Source organism: Bacillus rossius, chromosome 3 (genome assembly GCF_032445375.1).
Source record: "Bacillus rossius redtenbacheri isolate Brsri chromosome 3, Brsri_v3, whole genome shotgun sequence".
NCBI classification, from domain to species: domain Eukaryota; kingdom Metazoa; phylum Arthropoda; class Insecta; order Phasmatodea; family Bacillidae; genus Bacillus; species Bacillus rossius.
Window position 1 is genome coordinate 104731675 of NC_086332.1, and position 6763 is coordinate 104738437.

The window sequence follows — 6763 nt, forward strand, 5'->3', positions numbered from 1 at the left end:
ACCACAATTAGTCCCGCCTATGTGGCGTTAGTTAAGTTTAATGCCACATGCCAAGTAGCTAAGTTTAATCGTAATATTTTTCCCTGAGCCAGAGGGCTTGTAGTGTTTTCATAGTGTGTGTATTAGGGATTTTGTATTTGTTGTTTGTGTGACCATTGAGGGTGGCTGCTATGTATTACTTGTAATGTGCTTCGTAATTATTTTTCATCAGTTAAGCTCAGGGTTGATGCATCATGTTTGTGGACACTCACATTTCTATTTAACACAGGACACTGAGCATACCTGACCAAATAGTTTGTACACAAAGGCTAGAGTGCTCATAAAGTCAGTAACCTTAGTATCATAAGTAACACTGTGGTATCATGTCAGTGTGACCAGTTAAGCATGCTTCGTCAAGCTCCATCTCCGAAGTGACCAGGTCATGTACTGAGCAGCGCATGTAAGAGCACCTCTGCTCAATAAAAACAATTTTACCAGAATGCCAAGTGCCTGATTTGTAACACACCCGATTATCATTTAGCACAACGTCCCTGGTAGCTAGAACAGCCGGGGGTATTTCTGTTGGGCCAACCATGCTGCCTGCTGGCCACGTTGTGACATTATGGCTTGACTAAAGAGTTTCTAACACAGAGGTGCCCACCCCCCCAAACACTATATGACTCACCCCCCCCCCCAAACCTAATGATGCGCACCCCCCCCCCCGGAAATTTTTTATGCCATTTTCTCAATGATTTACTCAATTATTTTATAATATTATACTTTTTTAGTATTATATTTTATCACATTTTGCATTAATTAAAACTGATTTTCTAATAATAATTTTGGTCATATCAGGTAATATTTCCATCCTGAACCGACAGATGCCAAACTGCTTTTGTTGAGGAAAGTGCGGGGTTGTCAATTTGATTTACAAGATCCCTTTCAATTATCACAGCACCAAAAACGTATTTTCACATTAGAAGCTATAATTATGTAAATAATATATATTTTTTTCTCGTCTTTTAACCACCCCCCCCCCCTGAAATTTTAATGACGCAGTCTGCGTCGTTACCCCCCCCCCCCCTTTTGGGCACCCCTGTCTAACACTATGTGCATTAGCACACAGGCATAATTTCCAGTAGGTGCCTACAGCAACCGATTCCCCTCAAACATCTCCACAGCAGAAGACGGGAAGTAGACAGATGATGACCAACTTGTGTGGCAGTCTAACTACGATACAAACACCATCAAAAACATAAAATAAACCTTCAAAGCTACAGCATGTCGGAGCATCTATAACAGGTTGCAGAGTAGGGTGCTCAAAAACCACTGTGGTCTCGACGATATGCAATACACATCTCAGGCCATAGTTTCAGAGGCTGTGGAACAGCGACACCCTGGGATGACACGTTGCATGGAGGAACAGCCGAACTACCTGGCACGTAAATAAGGGTAGGCAACATTAAGGATAATATTCTGACTCTATGACCACACTGCCATTGGCCGGGGTCTCGGGTTCGAGTCCCGCGGCGAGTCTAAGGGGCTGGTGGTGCTTTATGGTGTGTTTTTCCGGGAGGGCGCCAGGCTAGCTCGTACGTCTAACCAATGGAAAGGGTCGATCGGCCCCAGCATGCTTCCTTAGACTCGGTGGCTGTATCTTAAGGGTGGTATTAACTGCTAGTAGACAATGGTGACACTCCCTGTTCAGCATAAGGTGGCTGGTGCCTAACTACAGATGTAATACACGCACTGGAACTGAAAACGTGTGGTGCATATATTTATTAACGGACATATTTGGGTACACGATATTGCACGACAAACTCTTGGTTGATAATTTGGACATAATTGATACACGATATTACACGACACTACTCTTGATTAATTATGATTATCTCTCCCTAAGGCAGTACGTTAGAGGGGGGAGTTCGTTGGTTGTCCTTGAGTCGGCCAGGTCCGTAAAGTGACTGACCTTAAGGCAGCCCTGTGGCTTGTGGCCTTAAGGCAGGAATTACGACGGCCGGGTTAAGCCCTGCACCATAAAAACCGACCCGGGGTCACGTGGGGAATTGACGTTACAAAGGATTTGGTTCATGACTATATTTACCAGAGTGAAGAATCGGTGAGTTACTAAATTGAAGGTTCCCCACGGAACGAACACACGAACACATCCACCCCGGGCCGCGAGCTGATCTGGACTTCCGGAGGGGGCTGCCGCGCGGGTGATGGGGGGGGGGGGGGGACAGTTCCACCGCGCGCCAACCACGAGTGAAGAAAAGAAATTATCGTTATTCGGTTTTTAATTGAAAACTTACTTGTTAATTGTACATTACCCTTGTTTGAATATTAATGCTGATATTAAATGTGTTGTGAAATATTAATTAAAGCTTTAGTTTAAGAAATTGAACAAATATTTTTTAAAAAGATGAGTCAACTTAAAGACTACTGACTAGTTGGTAAAAACCACCGGTTATGTTTATGTTTGTGGGTTTGTTCTGGATATTGCTTTAGCACCTTGTTTCTTACTTAAATTAAGGCTCTAGGCCGCGATGAGAATTAAGGACGTTCATTAAACACTGTGCTCGGAGGGGGCTAACACTCGTGCTCTACGACACACATTTCTTATCACGTGTTAATTTAAGGGGATGGCTTGATGAGCTTACTCCGTGAATTATTATCGGTTGTTTGCATCAGGTAGGAGTTCCGTGACAAAATTTATACACCGGGAGTACTTGTGTATCTACTTCGCGTTTGACCCAGGTTGAGTTTGCGAGAGGTGCGTTCAACCAGCAGGAGCGGGTCGAGGCTGGGCTTAATGGCCTCCGGTCGGTACGACATCAGCACAGTCTGACAGCACCTGACCTGACACTTCTTGTGCTAGCCAGACAGCTGGAGGCGAATACGTCATCACAGGCACAGGACACAAATATGCCTAACCAAACTGCACGACTGACCTGTTCACCTGTGCTGGACCAGGTGACCATCATGCATCACCCAGCACGACACAGGTGAGAGGGCAGGCCTCGTTTTTCAGGGGGCGAGCATGATAATCCTATGCGATTTATTCGTAAGTTCGGTGAGTATGCAGCCATGATCCGACTCACGAATGAAGAGCAACTGAATTGCCTCAACACAGCTCTTCTTGAACATGCATATTACTGATGGGAGGTCCGCCAGCCTTCAACCACAACATACGAGGATTTTAAGACCCAATTCAGACAACAGTTTTGTAGCATGAGGATTCAGGGAAATCTGAGGGCCCACTTGCATGGAGAGCGCTAAACAGTAAGAAAAACAAGTCGCTGGAGTCACACTTGTCGACTATATTCGAGGGTACGCGGTACCTTGACCTCGTGTTGGGCGACGAAGAATTCGTTGCTTTGGTCATAGCCCAGCTGTTGCACAGATATCGAGTGCACTGACCGATATAAATTTAGCGAATATCACAGAGTTCCACAAACAGGTACTTGTGTTCGATAGTTTAGAACATTAGGCAAGAACAGGCTCGAAACAAATAGAAAAAAACATCTGCACTGAAGGCAATGCTCCTCTACCAGCAGTGGCAACACGTTGGAGAACAACATAAACAAGTCAACATCGCTAGCTGGAAATTTCACAAAAGGAAAATCCAGCAAGAGACAGTACCGACAGCCTAAGTTCGCCAAGATCCAGGACAACTGGTGGGGCAGGCGCTATCGTGCTGAGAGGGAAGACGAAGACCACTAGCACCAAGTAATGCAGCATAACAAGCACCAGCCGCAGGGGTTGAACCAGGAGCAACGGCCTCCCAGGTTGGAGTACCTTGACAGTAGTCAACGGGCACAAAGAGCGACCGAGATCACCTCGCCTGGAGTACCACATTCGACTGCCGAAGAACCCAGAACACCAGCAACATCTGATGTTCTGCTCCTGTGGAGATGAAACCCCCCCAACCAGCTAACAGCTAACTGAGTTTTCCCCACCTTCAACACTCCTCCTCCTGCAGCCAACTGCCAGTAACAGGGCTACTTTGTGTGGCAAACTCTCATCCCGCCAAAGTAAATCCAGCTGCAGCATCTGCCGATGACAACTCAACTGATAACAGATATACGTGCACCGTTCTGGCAGATACAGCCAGACAGCCAGCGTCAAACTAGAAGGATTGATGGTGGTATACCCCGATCGGTAAACCTCGAACCAGACAGTGGTGTAGATTTGTGTATGCCTACATACGACTGTATAATGTATTGGATACATTGCATACATTGCATACTAAAAGAAAACGAACACGAGTTTCCATACATCTTTCCTCGGTACAATGCAGTATGTCAGAGATACAACTGGACGTGAATGGACAGCAAGTCAGCGTATTTCTGGACAGTGGAGCTGAAGTGAACTGTATCAGCGAAGATTTCGTCTGACAGCTGGAGAAGTCAATACAGTAGCTACACATCCTGCCAGTTCCCTGTATCAAGATCATAGTAGTTACATCCAGATCCTGCCCAATAAACCTACAGGCACTCTTACACATCAGAGGCACGGGAGCACGTTAAGTCATTTACTGCCTTAGTAGTAAAAGGGATAGCAAAAACCCTTATACTAGGAACAGATTTCCTGAAACAGCATGGAGTGGTGCTGAATGTTTACAAGTGAATGGTGTCATCAGCAGAGTGTAGACTGCCTACAACCATCTATAGAGGCCAGTGGAATGTGCAAAGACAATGTATAGGCAGTTACTGAGTCGATTACTATGTCGTGAGATGGTTGAGAATAACTAACATGAAAGACGAAGTTTCTTCTCCATGATGTCTTGCGAAGCCTTCCTTCTATTGCGATCGTGAGTCAAGAGCACATGGTACCACATGTTTCCAGCCTACAGGCAAATGACAGTTTGACTGCATCGTACAAAGAGCTGCAACAAGTTGTACAGGAAGTGTCGACTGTAAACAGACTAGTCACATCAGCTATACACCTTCTTATGTCAACACAAGGAAGTATTTAGTGATAAGCCTGGATACAATGTTTATTATCAGGCGAAGATCACTGTGAAATAAGGGGAACCCTTTATAAGGAAAACATACCCAATGCCAGCACGCTACATTAGTAAAGCAACAAAGTATTTACAGTTGCTGGACTGCAAGACTATTAAGAAAGAAGCAAGCTCTTACACTAATCTAGTAGTGTGTGTATGTAAGAAGGACGGATTAGTCAGACTGTACTTAGACGCCAGGGAAATCAACCACATCACATCAAGGACAGAGAATGTCCCAGGCAAGCCAATGAGATTCTGCGCCTGTATCAAGGAGTCAAGTACCTGACAACCTTAGACCCCTTGTCTGGATACTGACAAATCCCACTACAGATATAATGTCCATATACAGCATTTCTGTTTAAAAATCAACATTAAACCTTTCTAGTGCTTCCATTCGGAATATGCAAAGCAATGGATGAGTTAACTAGGTGTCCAGCTCCAACACTAGGGCCTGGATGCCAGGATTTTGCCCGCCCCTACGTGGACGACATATTTATTATATCCGCCAAGTTCATAGATCACATCATGGTGGTGTAGTTCATAAGGTAAAATTTTTAAAATGCTGATTATTTAGAATATCATAATATTGATACAATCAGCTGCAGTAACTGAGTGATTAAAGAAGCACAAATGAAATAAATGGAAGGTAGGCAACACTACAAGTAGTATATGAATGTATGTCCGGGGACAGGGTCCAGGGGGTGGAGCCGAGAGCCGAGCCACATCTCTGACGTCACGTCCATCTCTGACGTCACGGCGGCCATCTTGGATGGTTGTGACCTTGACCTTTGACCTTGACCTTGAATTTGATCCTCAAAAATCGCCAAAAATCGGGCAAAATTTGCCCAAAATTCCTCAAAATTCGCCAAAATTTCCATTTCTGTGGAAAAAAGTTCCACCAAAAAATCTCAAAAAATTCCACAAATTAAAAATTTCTCTTTTCGAGGGAAAAATTTCCCGTTTTTAGTCCTTAAAAATCCCAGCGGCTGAAAATTCCTAAAACTGGCTTAAGCATCCTTAACTCAAGCCTCAGTTAAGCCATTTCTAGGAATAAGGATACCATGACCACCATATTGGATTGTGACATCACGGCGGCCATCTCGGACGGTTGTGACCTTGACCTTTGACCTTGACCCCGGCGGCCATTTTGGATCCGCCATTTTGGATCCGCCATCTTGGACGAGCGTAACAGGACACGGCGTAACAGGACATAGCATAACAGGACATGTAGGTCACAGTGGCCATTTTAGATCCGCCAGCTTGGATGACATCATTGTGTTCTCGAACATTCCGGCGATGTGTTTTCCGCCATATTGGATGATGACGTCACCGTTGCAGTTTCCGTTACGGCCGCCATCTTTAACTTTTTTATTTATTATCCGATTTTAACGAAATGTTTTTTAAAAATTATAAAAAAATTTTAATTAATAAAATTTTAATAAAATATTTATAAAAAAAAATACTTTAACGACATGGAACTCGGAGTCCTCTGTTCGAACCTGGTGAGGGCAAAAAAATAAAAATGGCGACCGATCCTAACCCCGTGGGGACTGCTGGCAGACTGACTCCTACCCCTTTTTTTCAAAGCATATATCGTCACCTAGCATGACATCATGTCCGCCATCTTGAAAATCCGTAATTTCAATGCTGGAAATGCGGGAAAAATTTCTAAATTCGTTAAATAAATTAGCAATAAATATACTGATTGATGCGATCGATTCCCGTCCTTGGTTTGATCCCAAGACGATGTAAAACATTTGATTTTATGTAAAAAAT